Raw genomic sequence first — 16,221 nt, 5'->3', positions numbered from 1 at the left:
CATTAGGCTAAAGGAGCTCTGTCGGTCGCAGTCTTACTGCCTGACTGATACTGACTGACTGACTGCTTGACTGACTAAGAATGACTGACTGAGTGACTGACTGACTTACTGGACTGACTGACTAACTGACAGACTGGACTGACCGACTGACTGACTGAGACTCAATGACTGACTGCTTGACTGACTGACTGAATGACTAACTAACTGACTGACTGACTGCTTGACTGACTAACTGAACGACTGGATTAGACTGACTGACTGAATGAGACTGACCGACTGACTTAATGGGACTGGTTGACTGACTGACTGACTGAGACTGACTGACTGAATGCTTGACTGCCTGACTGACTCACTGACTCCTTGACTGACTGGACTGAACTGACTGACTGACTGACTGAGACTAAATGACGGACTGCTCTACTGACTGACTGAATGACTCACTGACGGACCGAGACTGACTGCCTGACTGACTGAATGAAATATATTCGCTAAAGAGAAAAATAAAAAAAAAAAACGAATTTCCAAATTAGAAACTAAGAAAACACAATGAAGATTTTCGTTCAAGCTGGGAATCGAACCCAGGGCCACGCGCTTGGAAGCCCAACGGTTTAGCCATTAGGCTAACGGAGCTCTGTCGGTCGGAGTCTTCCTGCCTGACTGAATGACTGATACTGACTGACTGCTTGACTGACTGAACTGAATGGACTAACTGACTGACTTCTTGATTGCCTGACTGACTGGACTGACCGACTGACTGACTTACTGAGACTAAATGAGTGACTGCTTGACTGACTGGACTGGACTGACTGACTGACTGAATGGGACTGATTGACTGACTGGACTGGACTGACTGACTGACTGTCTGACTGCCAGACTGACTGCTTGACTGACTAACTGATTGACTGGACTGTCTGACTGACTGACTAACTGAATGACTGACTGCTTGACTAAATGACCAACTGCTTGACTGACTGGACTGGACTGGCTGACTGACTTCGCAAAAGGGAAATATTAAAAAAAGAAGAATTATCAAATTAGAAACTAAAAATATACATTGAAAATTCATTACAATTCATTCAAAATTCATTCAAAATACATTGCAAAGTTCTAATGCAGTTTTCCATTTTTTACGTCGCTTTCGGCTAAAAAAAAAAAAAGCTTTTCTGTGTGTTCATATTTTAATAAAGTTTTAAAGCACTGGACTTAGTTGTTCGGTTAAATTAATAAGTTTTTTTCGGTAGACCGTTCGGCTATAAACTATTTGAACTTCGGGCAAGTTTGGGCTGTCCCAAAGGATATCAAATTTATATTAGTATTACGCATTACATGTACTCATAACATACAAACGTAATAAAATAAATGCAGTGGGAATGCTACTTGGTGTTTCGGCTCCTTTATGCAGGCTACAGTTTTCATTCGGATAAGTTGACTGTTAATCGAAGAGTGTTCTTCCTTTTTTTAAGCTTTGACTACATCCAGATCACTCAGCATAATGTAAGCACAAAAAGAATTAGATTTACCTAAAGAAAATCCTTTTTGTGCAGAAAAACATTTTCATTGTATGCTGAAATGTAGATGTTTCTAATAGCAGTGTTCGACCTTTTGTACAAATGAAAAAATACTTCGCCAAATGAAAACTACGAATTTCACCCAGTAAACCTTTAATTTTTTATTCGCACGAATACGATATAAAGCATTAAAATTATTATCAACTTCATTAGCAAGAAATCATTTTCTATTCCTCTGCTTTCTGCTGAAAAAAAAAAAAAAACATTTTGTCTACGTTCGAAAAATTATACTTAAAAAACGGACTCAGTTCAACTGGTTTTGGTTTTGAATTTTAAGTGTTCGATTAAAAGAGAAACATCTGCGGGCATTTAAGCCGTAACTCATAAAGCAACCTTCTATGTGAAATTGTTCAATATTCAAAGATAAAAACACCTATTTTCAATCAAATTTATTACTTCTCTAGAATTTTCGTTTCAATCGCTACGTGAGATCTTCGTCATTCTTGAATCAAATTCCATGCTTTTCGAATAATTTTAAATCGTATCATGCTGGTTAATGACAAAACATAGAAGCATGATCGTATTTATTTATTTTTTTTTTTTTGGCAAAAAGCTTTTTTGCTGTTTTTTACTACGCATTCCTTCAATGAATAGCTTTCGAAAAGGAAGGCGCAATTGCTAGGTTTGTTGGGTTGTCGGGCTGTTAATTAGAATGGCGCCAATTCGAATCCGTTCCAATAAATATCTCTTTAATGTTTCTTTTTTTCCCGTCAGATGCTCACATGGGCAGGACTGTATTTGCCACAACCTGTTTTTTTACATGCACAATTATTGCTTTTTCACGAGTCACTACTCAGGAACACTTTTAATGATATTTATGTTTGAATTGAAAATATGTACGACCAAAAGGTGAGCGATGAACAAATTATAACAACGTTGTGTTTAACGAGGTTTTGTTACTGATGTTTTTAAATTACATGCCTTCTCTTCAGCGTTTACTTTTTTTTTCGGTTCTTCTTCATATTGTTCATCCGTTGAAACTCTTAAAGAGCCAAATACCTTATGAAACGATTCGAAGCACAGTGCGGAGTTCCGCACGGGTCGACTAGTATCATCATTATTATTCCATATTGGCGAAAATATTAAAGGTTTAGCAGTCACAAGCACATTCGAATTAATTTGATATTTAATTCTTCACTTTAAAGCGGATTAATGGTTTAAAGTGAACTTTAAGAACATTTTCGAGGAACCGGAGGGGACTTTCATTCATTCATTCTTTTTTTTTTCAATTGTAAAAAAAAGATTTTTGAAACAAAGTTTAGTAAGAATCAAATCATGCCTGTCATTTCGAATTTTTCCAGAGAGGGGGGGGGGAGGCAAAGGGAAAACACTCATGTGCCGAAACCCGCGCCCACTCAGGGCCGATCCTAGCAGGTGTGCAGAGTGTGCACCGCACAAGGGCGGCCAAAGCAAGGGGCGGCCGCAGGCCGCATCGTTTAGTTCTAATAATCAAGCAAAATTCCTCAAGAATTTCTTACAAGATAACTTATAATAAGTAGAATAAATATGCTGATTTTTAAATGTTCAATTGTCAAAGTATGTGTCGATTTCCCGACAGCATAGCATAGTTTAAGAAAAATAGAATGTAAGGGAACATTGTGTTGGTTCATTGTCCATTAATATCTACTCTTAACACACATGCTTCATTTGGTTGCAAAGTTTGTGACAGAACCGGTGATCAGGCATGGATACAGGGGAGGGGAAAGGCCCCCTTCTGAAGCATGAAATGGGGCCGTCTAAAAGGAGCACCGAGGGCGGTCACTAATGCTTACCCCCCAAGCTTTTATAGACCTAAACAATGAAGACATATTTTATTTATTAAAAAAAAAAGCTATACTGATTAGATACTCTCGCAAGCATTTCAAACAACAAACTATGTAACAAACTCTGTGTTTAACACAGCGCCGTGTCCAAGGGGAGGGTTTTAGGGGTTAAACCCCTCCCTTGGGGAAAAAATAAACAAAATGAAGAAAATGTATATTTGACTTAAATTTACTTTAATGAGAAAGTTTGCGTTCAGCGTTTTTATTTTATTTTAATTTTCTCTCTGAAGTTTTTTGCGATTTACAACTGCTAAAGCCTTACAAACTGATGTAATATTTCGGAAAAAGTATGGCGGACGAACCGCTGAATGATCTACAAAATGCAAAGAAAGAATATTGCTTATTGTAAGGAGCTGATGGTGAATTTGGCATATGTTACATCTATGAAGATGCATTAGTGATTGTGCTTGACTATGTAATTTGCATCTGCAAAGAGCTCTTTCTTGTTTGGTTTATTAAGCATTATTTCAGAACATAATAACCTGATATACATTCTACATTATAAAAGAATTTGTGAAGAGTTTTTAATACTCATTGCAATATACTACATAGTAAACAGATTCAATTAAAAAGAAGTAAGCAAAGTTTGATTAAAGCGAATCTGTGAAACGAAGGAATACTTTGGTATTTTGTACAGCTAGAGGTATTCCTTCAAGAATACAGCAGTCCTTACATGCGAATAAACCCCATACTGGGATCGGCAATTTGTCGTAAAACTAAAAGCTGTAAGAGGGTTGAATTCTCCCCCCCCCCCCACTGGTAAGATTAAAACCCCTCCCTTTATAAAAATCTGGACACGGGCCTGGTTTAACAATCGTGGAGGCGTGGAGAGAAAGTGGAAAATTGCGACTCCCTTGAGAGTAATATATATGAATGACGAACTAAAATGTTGTACTTTTCCCCTTTTACGACAATTTTTCTGATTAAAATCTTGAATGAACTGCCCGATTTCAGATCAGGTAGGAGGACAGGGCCCTTGCCCCGGGAAGCAAATTTAAATGTGACTCCAAAACGAAGAGCCAAAAGGATGCCATGACCTCCTTAACGAAACTAAAGAAGGCTTAAAATTGCGTTTCTAGAACTTAACTTTCAGAAAATTTCGCTGGTTGAACGATCGATCTTAAGGACTCAATTAAGTTTCTGATTCACCTCTTCCACCTTAACTTAATCTACCATAGCTTAAAAATGTTGACTCCAAAATCCAAAACGTGTTTTCAGACGACAGCCCTTCCTATCATCAAACGTCATATAAAATTGCTTTGGCATTTTTCGAAATTTTTGCAGTGCAGGACCCCGAAATCCATTCGCAAACATTACTACCAAAGGCAGTCTCAATTAGCATCTTTAGAGAAGCCCCTAATTCCACCCCCTTTCACTTAACGTATTGAAAAACAAACTAAAATTGCGTTTTTCAAACATCAGTTTCAAGAACTTTTGGGGAAAGACCCCGGATCCCCCTTTTCTCCAACGCAATCACTATACCTGAAAATTTCACTCTTAGACGGTTCCATGGAGCCACAGCTTCCTGCCTAACTAGCCTAAAATTGACTTCAGTTTCAAAAACACAGTTCGTGAGGGCACACTGAACCCCCGCCCGCTCTTAGGCCCATCGTTATCAAACAATGCTTAAAATACGATTTTGGGACTTATATTTCTAAAGAATTCCGGAGGAGAACTGCCAGGCTTATGTAACTTTTCACGGCGCTAGGGCATATCCATCAATCGTCGAGGTGAGGTGGACAAAAGTCTATAGTTATATTTTTCAGACATTAATGTTGAAAAATATCCGAAAGATCCGTAGAAGCTTCCCAGTTTTGTTAACGTCTTCAAAGATAATATAAAATTGCAATTTTAGAAATATCGCTTAAAAGCTTCAAAATCCTTCCTTCCCAAAAATAGCCTATAATGGATTTCAGTTCCGAAAAATATTTTGGTTCGGAATATTTTCACGTTTCCCCTATTGTTTTCAAATCTAGCCAAAAAAGGGTTTTTGAAAAATAGTGCCGAGAAATTACCGGAGGATAGCCACCAGATCCCCTTCCGTCACCAAAGACTGTCTAAATTTTCGTTTTAAACTTATATTTTGAAATCTTTCGATGGAAGACGATTGAATCTCCCTCCATCTTGCAACGACAACAAAGGTAACCCAAAATTGCGGGTTTAAAATTTCAGTTTCGGAGATTTTTCGGGAAGAACGCCGATCCTTCCTAAGCTACGGTCTTAAAAAATAGCTTCAAATTGATTTCAATTTTGAAAGAATTTTAGGAAAGAACTGCAACATTACTTTCACCTAAAGTCTCGAAAAAGTTCCTAAAATTGCGATATTTGACGTCAATTTCGAAAATTTCTCTATGCACCTTGAATACACTTGACTCTTTTGTCCTTGCAACCAAACACAACTAAAGATTAAATAAAAATATTTTTCATACACCAATTTCGATAATTTTCTTGGAGCAATCCTTCTCCCCTGAACCCCTGACACCTCCCCCCACGCTTCCCCTTCCTCCGTCCCTTCTCTGATGTCACCGAAGAAAGACTATAAAATGCGTTTTTACGACTAGTAAATTTTGGTGTTTATACTTTCTTCAAAGATATAAATTGTACCTAAGGAGTTTCTTATTATAAAAAATTTCTTCCTTTTTATAAGATCATTCTTCTGCCCCCCCCCTTTTTTTTTAAATTCGAACTTGGCATAGAAATATAAAGAAAGATTTATATAGACGTTAAAGATTAGTCAAAATATGCAAATTACTCTTGAGGGGCGGCACATTAGGTCTTTGCACACGGGCGGCCGACACCCTAGGATCGGCCCTGCGCCCACTCACACAATTATTCAAAAACACAATTACACAATTTTAATTGACCCCCCCCCTCCCCCAAATGACGACCCGACTTCAAATGTAAATTCTAGTTCGAAGAATTTTTAGTTGTTTCAGCTTTACGCTGCCTCTCTCCTCTGTGGTGTTTTACCGCTATGAACTAATGTCTCTATATAGTCTTTCAAACATAATAAATTACTTGGCGTGATGATATTTATAAAATAAGTTAGTAAAAAACGAAAAAAAAAAAATCATATTATTGAATTAGTATAATATGAACTAAATTTTATTTCTTTGAAGATCGAAATAAAAAAGCTTCCTTGCGTCTGACGCAAAATGGAAGAAACTGCAAAATTTTTGTGAACACAAATGAAAGAAAAAGTAATGTATTGGCCAATTCCGATATTTGAAAAAGAAGTTCCAAAACTCTTCATGTCTCGGAAGTACAAAATAATCTCTCGGTAGGGTCGTGGTAGCCCGATCGGTAGAGTGTCGGATTCGGGGCCGGAGGGTCCTGGGTTCGAACCTCGATGGTCGAAGACCCACCGTCGTCAGTAAAGGGGACTGGGCGACGTTAAATAGGCTCGTGGTCCCAATGTCCTCCAAGTGAAACGATACCTCTGGGGGTGCTAGTACTAGGCAGCTATTAGCTCCTGGACTAGTTCTAAATTCACATTAACTGTTCGATCCGGTGATGGTGCTGCCATCTATCGGTAGATAAAATAATGGAGGCAAGGCACTTAGTATGCAGTCCTCGTCATAAATACAGTTGTAGTCAGTTGTGACTCTGAATAGGAATAGGAATCTCTCGGTATCGAAAATTCTTCCCCAAAAGGAAAAAGGAGAAACAATTGTTTTGAAAATAAACAGATTCTTTCGTAACGATCACCTACGATTGGCTGCAGTGAAACTTATTCCTCCAATCAAGCACGCCTGCTCGACGGCTCGCTAGTATACGATATGTTGGGACGATGTTTGAACATGGAATGCACATGTTTTGGTTTTAGACTAGTAACGTTAAGTAGCTGAATATCCATTACGAGTGGTGTTAAGGGAAAAAGTCCTTCCATTTCAAGGGTATGTTGTTCATTATTATTTATTTAGCTTACGGACGCGGGTGAAATTGGAAGTTTAATTTGATTTTAATCAGGGTTGGAAATGAACAAGTGGTTTTTACGTGACAAGGGGGGATACACTTCGACAAGGGTATAACACTGGTTTTCCCCTCAAAAACCCCTTCCTTTCCCGTGTCAAAAACGTTTTGGGTCTCAATGTGGGTTTGCTGAAGAAATTTATGAAGTAAGACTTGATGAAGTTCGTCATGTCATAATATGAAGGAAGACATACATTATGACTGGAAACAGGCCCGTGTTCAGGTTTTCATGAAGGGAGGGGTTTTATAGCTTCTACATTCTTTCCCGAGGGGGGAGGGGGGCTGAGATTTTATCCACCAAACTTTCGTTTTTCGTTAAATTGCCAATCCCAGCATGGCATTTATAGACCTGTGAGGACTGCTATACCCCCCCCCCCAGAAGAATAATTCTAGCTGCGCAAATAACAGCAGTATTCATTCATTTTACATCCTCTTTTTAATCAAACCTCGTTTGTTTCTGTTTTAATCAAGTCTGTTTACTGTGCGGTTATTGATTGCAATTAATTTTAAAAACTGCCCACAGATTCTTTTATAATGTAGCATGTATATTGGGTTTCATATTCTGAAATAATGCTTTGTACACTAAACAAGAAAAAGTTTGTTGTGGATGCAAATTACATTACCAAACACAATCAATGCATCTTCGCAGCTGCAACATATACCGAATTCATCATAACCTCCTCAGTCCTCAAGCAATATTAACGCTGTTGATGCTTTGTGTTGACAAATCTTTCATTTAGCGATTCTTCTCCCACAGGTTTACAAAATGTTATTCCAGTTGATAAAGCTCTATCAGTCTTAAATGGCAGAAAAACCTCGAGGTTTTCTTTCAAAGCGCTTTACACAAACTTTCACATTGAAGTTATTAAATTCAACTACACATTTTCTTTTGGCTTATTATTTTTTCTCCAATGGGAGGGGTTTAACCCTTAAAACCCTCCCCTTGGACACGGCTCTGACTGGAAAGACGGATGCGGTTATTTTGACCGCAAACGATTTTCAAATGCTTACGTTTGCCGTATTTAGTTTTCATACTCTTGGTCCTTCATTGACTTATATTAAGATCTTACAACACTAGATTGTATTTCTTTAGGTCTATTATTATAGTTGCTATAAATGCTTATACCATGAAAGGCTGACTACGGTCATTTTGACCGCTGAATGAACCTTTCTTTATGTGCATCCGTTTTCTTTTTTCTCGAATCCGATGTGTGTACAATGCACTATTCTGTCGTGCTAAGCACAGATGTGGTATCTGCAGTAGAGCTCAAAATGAGAAATCGACAATTAAAGTTTTACAACTCATTTCTTTGATTTATGACTTAATTAAATGCTCAACTTGCGATAGTTGTTCCGTAAATAACTTACCTAAAAACCGTAAGAAGAGTATTTTTGTAAAAATCTTAATTTAAAATTAATAAATGTAATTACGACTAATTTTCTTTTCAAAACCTTTTCATATACTAAGCTATTTTCACCGTAAGTGACAATGACTACGCATTTTTAGGGGTATCTGCAAAGATACGACAAAAATAGCTTAGTAAAACGTGCTCAAGGTATCATTAAATAATACTGAAAACATCTGCTTTCTTTGGAGTTAGCTGTTTCGCTTTATTTTATTAATACAAATCTAACAGAATCTACCTTCTGAAAGATACCATTTTCAAAACACTCTACCAAGTTAAAACTGTAATCCATTACAATTTTCTGTTCTATATATTAAAAGAATGTGTTTTTTATAATGTTTTATTTTCTAGATTCATTTTTACCGAGCATGAAAATAATTTTGACAGCAGACGATACTTAAATAAAAATATTACTGGCCGTAGAATGAAATGTGTGTTTTTTTTTTTTTTTTGCATGAAAGAATTAGATATGAATATTTTACATGCATTTCATTTTTAGAATTTACATTTTAAATAAACATTTGAATAGAAAAAGCTGAATATTTACTTTAACAATTATGCAAAGTTGTATTAATTTTTATTATCAACCTGTATCAACTATTCAACGGTAAACTAATTTTTATTTCTGTGTTATAATAAACTGCTACATTATTAAATATGCTGCTTTACTAAGGTATAAAAGTCGTATCTACAAAAAATACTAAGGAAAAAAGTGGTAACTGCGCAGATACCACTTTAAAGGCTTAGTATTTACGTTCAAATTGCCTTAGCAAACTCCGCAAACTGTGCAGTTACGACTTTTTCCGAAAGCTTTTTTTAATATTTGGCGTTCACAAATCGCCAAAAAACTTGAGATTTAGGTAAATTAAATGACTAACGACCACCTGGTGACAATAACTCGATTTTGATAAAATGTGCAGATACCACATCTGTGCTTAGCACGGCAGTATTGTTAGTTGTAAGGGTGAGTAATGTTTGGGCTTGAGTAGCACCTGCTGGTCAGGTTTAATTCTTTGAATTGTTAAGAAACACCTACTAGTCGCATGGTTTTATTTTTCTGCTCTCTGCACAGGGGGAAATGTTGATAAAGGTAAATTTGAAAAGGATTGACTGGACATGTGAAATTATTTTCGGTCTGAAATTAAGTAGATATAAGCAGGTGGATTCCAAAAATTTGTGCTGGAATTCTTTTGTGCACCAAAACGTGTGATTTGCTTGAAACATTGACTTTTTTTCCTTCCTCGATATTGAAGTGCTCAGTTACTTCATATCCACCCACAAGGGATGTGTCATTCATGAACAAACCGGTCAAAAAACAAATCCTTAAAATGAACAACCGTTCTTTTGAACGGTGAGGAGTTTGGAACATTGTATTGATGCACTTGTGATAAAATCGCTTTTTTTCTTTTTAATTACATTCATCTTCAAATTTTTAACTTTCAATTGATCTCAAACTTCCTTTTTCTCAGTGCAATACAATATAATCATTCGAACTTTTTTACTTCTGCTTTTTCTTTAATCGCTGCAGTTCATTTTCAATTTTCCAATGTATCCATTGGCAATGTTTTGTGTAACTTGTTTGGGCTGCTAACAAAATGTTAGACATTCCACTTCCTGTCCTACACATGTACTAAAATCCCTCTCAAGCTTTCTGTCGCTGAAATTGTTTCTAAGAATACCTGTTATCACTTTTCTGATTAACCTTTCGGCTTCTACAGGGCCCAATACAGGCTAGTTTTACTACCGTTTTTCGGTACTTTCACAGAAATCTTATTTTAAGATCGGTACTTTCACAAAAATCAAGTTGTAAAATCAGCAGCTTCACAAAACTAACTTTGAAAATCAGCACACTCTAGAAACAACATTAAAAAAGGGAAAGTTTTACAAAAATCTATTCTAAAATAGAAAACTTGTTTTTCTGTTAAAAACACAGTTTACTCATAAAATGAAATGCTAAGATGATTTACATGAACAGTCGCTTAGGTAACAACTTTTTCATAGTATTAAATAGAGATGAGTTCGGGCTCATTTTTGAGAGCCCGGGCCCGCCCAAGCTCGAAAATTTGTAACCAAGCCCGAGTGATATTGCCTCGGACCAAAATCCAAGCCCGAAGAAAACTTTCTTGTATCAGAAACCGAGCCTTCTACAATCTGACATGATCTCTCTGTTAATGAAAAATGTTACGTCAAATGTTCTTCATTAACAGAGAGAAGTTTCGAAATTTTCTTAAAATGCTCCACTTCAAATGCATTACTGTATGACATGTTGCAATAGTAAAAACACTATAAATAAGCGTTAATTTATTAATTAATTTTTTTTTTTTGGGGGGGGGGGGAGTAAATTTGGCATTGATTGAACTGGTTTAAATGTTCCTTTCATTTTCTCACAGTAGGAAAATGTTGATTTGTTTTGAATTTGTATGGAGATTGGCGATTGAATATCTGTGCTTGAGCCCAAAACCCATTTTAGGTTCTAGAGCCCGAGCCCGGGCTGAACCCGTCTCATCTCTAGAATTAAACACATTTTTATGTTTTTTCGGCAAACTGCATTTACGCCATCTTTTAGCATCAGTTTTAGGGGATGATAATTTCCTGAATTGTACACAGTATAAAGCCTATTGAGCTGAGATACAATGGTTTTTTCCCTACCTCTTAAACTCCCCCTCCCCCCCCCCCAAACCCCCGTTACAAATAGTAGTAAATAACATTTGCACTTTTCAACGTTTAAATTGCTGTAATGTTCTTTAACAAAAATTAAAATATGCCTTTAAAAGATAACAAACTCAATGCTAATAAAAAAAACTTTCACAAAAATAGAATATTGATACAATACTTTTAACAAAATAGGTAGTGAGAAAAAATCCTGGATTTGCCCCTGTTCTATAACATCCCTATCCACTTCCATCTATATTGATTTGGCTTTATTTTTTACTGATTATTACTGTCTAATTTTTTCCTTGGGTAAAAAGTGTTGCTTTTTTTATGTTCTCATTGGTAATGTGGAATATTTTTTAAGTTGCCTAATATTTTTAGGTTTTTCTTTCTTTTTTTTTTTAAATTAAGTTGTCTTGTACCCTGGCTGAGCTACTGATAGATTTGCTGTTACTTTTTTTGTTATAGAGTCACCTGGGGTAAAATGGGTATAAAAAACAGCATTTTTAATTTCAGTGACCCATAGCAGAAATATCATGAAATATAATTGTGTTTTTTTTTTAATATTCTATACATTGTGTATCTTAGGTCTAATTTGGGCATAGTTTGTGTTAACTTTTTGCTTTAAATTTAGCGTAAAGGGGTATACCTATTTTACCCCTGTATATACCCATTGCCATTTTACCCCGTGCTTTGGGGGTAAAATGGATATATGTTGCTTAAAGTTGAACTACTAACTAATGGAGAAAAAAAAATTTAAATTGAGTATAATTGCATTGGAGGATAAAAACTTTAATCCAAAACAACCGCAAAAAAATGTTTACAGAACCAAATTTATGAACAAAAGGCGCATTGGCAAAGACTTGTAGTTTGGCTGAGATAGTATTTTTACAACTTTGTGATGCCTGCACAACATAAATGTCAACTTGGGGAGTATATATGATAATTTGGCAGATGATTTTGTAGCAAACTTCTCAGTATAGTCACCTTCAGCTGAGATTTCAGTGATTAAACCTATGAATTCCACAAATTTAACAACGGCCCCTGCCGCCAATTTGCTGGAATTAACAACTAGGAGAACCACTAGTTTTCACTTCTACTTCAGTTATTGTTAATGTTTTTTTTAAATTTATTTATTTTATGTGTATTTATTTATTTTTTCTGCTTTTTTGTTTGTCTCTTGCCTGTTTGTGTACAATCTTGCAGCCACCTGCTCTGTAATTACAACATCTCCCACCTTTGTTTAGACTCTTACTTTTTTTTTTGTAAATTTTTCATTTCCTTACCAGTGCTAAAAATGACTGTGAACCAAGAGGTATAGTAGGAGGATTTAGTTATTCTGTACAACTTTGCTATGAGGCATAAGGATTCTGTTGTGATTGTATGTGAGGTTGTACTTAGACTGTGTTCTGGGAATGGGGTTGGTGGTTTTAAAAGGAAATAAAAAAGACATCATATTAGCTATCAATACTTACTATGTTTTATAATGTGTAGCAATGAATCATATACATAATAAACTTACAGTAAATTACTAACCTACAGTAATGATGAACTATATCGATAATAATCAAAAAATATAATACATTTAAGTACTAATTGGCATGTTATAGTAATTAAAATACGACAAATAAATGAAGAGTAATTATTTATAAAACGTTTTAAAAACATGCTTTTAGTTTAAAAGATGAATAATATCTAACATTTGTCTTGCAAAGATAATTAAGTTTTTTAATCTTCATGCATTCAATGTCTTTAACTCGAAAATGTTGGCTATACCCATTTTACCCCGTGCAACTAAAAGTACTACAAAATTTTTGTAAATATTAAAATTTACTTATTTTTTGAGTTTTCTGTTAGAAAAATTCTTTTTCTATCAAATCCAAATGAAAAATTTCCAAAACTCTTCCTTTAAATTTTTCTAGAAAGAAGTTTATCACTCACTATAAATGCATTGCTTTGTGTTCGGAAAAATAAAATTGTTGCCAAGCCTGGTAAATGAGTTGCTAGATTTTTTTTCCTCAAGTCAAAATGTTGCCTGATATGTAAACATTTTCATCATATTTTTTTATTTTCAAAAAATGTTGTCCAGTAGAATAAAATCAAGAAAAATGCAACTATACTCATTTTACCCCGGCTACCCATTTTACCCCGGTTCCCCCCTACAAGGTTTGGTTTATTGGTAAAACCTTAATTATATATACAGTGCTGTAGCTGGAAAAATTTAATAACTTTAAAATGTTTTGACATGCTGAAAGAGAACACGCAATTTTGGAATGGAAAAGGTATCTTACCATTCGGCAACGGAGAAATATCTTACACAATGAACTATAATTGCTTTATACATCATAAGCCGAATCAAGTTTCTTTCTATTCATTTTTCGGCTTATTTTCTTCCTTTTAGATCTTTTTAGTTATTTTTTCCTTTAAAGAGTATTATAGTCGAACTCTCTTAAAACAAGCACAAAGGGACCGTGATATTTGCTCGTTGTACTGAGTCGGGGGTTCTGTCCAGAATTTTTCACAGGGTCCATTTTTTGTGAAAAATCAAATAATTTTTCCAAAAGAATTTTTTTTTTTTTTGTAAAAACGAAAGTTTAGATTCCTGAGATGGTGGAAACTGTATCATTGACACTTAAAGTTGAGTGTTTTCCCTCTTTTTTTCTGTTGAGAATATCATTGTTGAGTGTTATTCTAGTATTTGGGGAAGGGGGGAGGGAGTCATCACTCACTGAGAAATGGGCACCTCTCAAGTATCAATATTTATCTACCATTCTACATCATGTTAAATTACATTAGAAATGTTATTTGTCTAGCAATTAAAATAACTAAGGAAAAAAAATTCAGGCAGGGGTTCAGCATTTAACTTTTTAACCAAGGACCCCAGTAGCAGAAACTTTCTAGCCAGTCTGCGACACTATTTTGGGCAGTTGAAAATAATCTGCAGCGTTATTATTAGTTTTATTTTTGGTTTTCATAAAATACGCAAGTCCCTGTTAAAGGTCAAGTCTCAAAAATTTTCCAAGTGGCCACTAGACCCAAAAAACATAGTAGCCACCACTACTGTCGCCGAGTTTCAAAGTATAAAAAAAAGGGGGGGGGGGGCAATTTTCACTACTTTCACAAAAATAAATAGAATCCTGCGCACTATGAAAAACAGTTATTCAATGCATATTTATTTAAACATCAAAAATGTAAGTTAAAATAGATTTTTAAATTTTTTTTTTAAATGAATAAATAAATTAGTAAATGAGAAGTTGGCAGGAAACTGCATTTTAAAGGAATGTTTTAGTTCATAGCAAAGCTTCCAAAGCAATGAGGATCAAATACGGGTCATTCCATATCAAATCAACCAATAAAAAATAAATTTTGAAGGTCAATGTTTTGGATTGTTATGATTTTTTGTCTGTTTATTATACTTACCTTCAGGATGAAAAAACTGAAGTTTCAAATTTTTTCAACAATTCTTTGCAAAGTTATGTGTTTTTTAAATTTTGGAGGAATCCTAAATTTTGCATTGATTAAAAACTTAAGAGGGCTGTTATTAGAATACTATTTGGCTTAGAAGTCAACAATTGGTGCTGTTTTGTTCAGTCTTTTATAAGGTTTTCAAAAATATATAGCAAAGCTTAGTTGCTAAAAAAATGTTTTTTAATAAAAAAGTTTTTAATTTGTAAAAATTCAAAATCGAAATTTTTAATTTTCTTGAAAAAAATATATGTTACTTAGCCTTCTGTTAGCAACATTTACTCAAAATTTCAAGATGGCATTCTTTTGGTATCATGCAGGAAAAAAATATTTCCTCTTTCAACAGTTGCTTAAATTCTAGTTATAAAAAACACCTTATCTGTTTAAGAGTAATTCAAGTATAAACCATAGCTATTGCATGAAAAAACAAGTACTTTGCAATTACAAGCATTTACAACAAGTACAAGCAATTTTTTTGATGAAAAAGTTTATTAATTGAAAAAATAATTAATTAAATTTGAAATTTTTCATTTAAAAAATTGATTTACTGAACCTTTTTTAAGCACTATTTTAGTAACAAATTTACTGTGCTTTTATCCTATATATATATTATAAATATATAGGGTTATTTGGTTTAAACCAAAATGCTTTTTTTTTTTGTACAGCCAAATCTCCCACACACACAAATGTTTTCATGTATTTTCATTTTATTGTAAAATGCAAAATTCAATTCATGCAAAGTTACCAGCAAAGCTTTAGAGATGAAGACCAAATTAAAAAAGTTATCAAAACTATTATTATTTTTTTAATATGCTGCAAGTATTCCAATTCTCCCCCCTCCCCATGTTTCCAATTAATGCAACATAGGTACATAAATGCACAAAGCAGACAAACTAAGTTTTTTAAACATTACATGGAGCAAAAACCCAACTATATTACTGTCATTATTCTCCCCCTCCCCCTACCATCTTTTACATTTGAAAGTATCCCAAAAAGCATATTTCAGCCAAAACTTCATCCTACTACTTAATTTGCTTGCTTGGTTACTTAAAATTTATAGAGATACATCATGCATCACGGATTGGTAGTATATATGAATCTTAACTCTAAATAATTTTTAAATAATGAGAGAAAAAAATAACTAAAGAAACCTTAGAGTACTTTGAAGGCATAAATGGCTCTAACACCCTCGCACTTGTCGGCATTACTATGCTTCATCCACAATACAGTCAGAACAAGGGGGGGAAAAAATGCATAAATTTTGAAACATACAATATGCATGAAACTCTGTGCGCTTAAAAGTAAAATTTAATGCCAAATTTTCACCTTTCAAAG

At 34.7% G+C, this 16,221-nt stretch overlaps 1 protein-coding gene across 1 annotated transcript in view; it reads left to right on the top strand.

The window, feature by feature from the left end:
- Nucleotides 1-7,177: 7,177 nt before the first annotated feature.
- The window catches only part of LOC129233580 (serine/threonine-protein phosphatase 6 regulatory ankyrin repeat subunit B-like), a 56,412-nt gene continuing 47,368 nt past the window's right edge, over nt 7,178-16,221 (top strand). The window contains exon 1 of the mRNA XM_054867590.1: nt 7,178-7,287. The gene's annotated coding sequence lies outside the window, so the exon portion shown is untranslated. The remainder of the gene's footprint in view (nt 7,288-16,221) is intronic.

The sequence above is a fragment of the Uloborus diversus genome, unplaced genomic scaffold, assembly GCF_026930045.1.
Source record: "Uloborus diversus isolate 005 unplaced genomic scaffold, Udiv.v.3.1 scaffold_54, whole genome shotgun sequence".
Taxonomy (NCBI): Eukaryota; Metazoa; Arthropoda; class Arachnida; order Araneae; family Uloboridae; genus Uloborus; species Uloborus diversus.
This window is presented reverse-complemented; position numbering and strand designations above follow the sequence as displayed.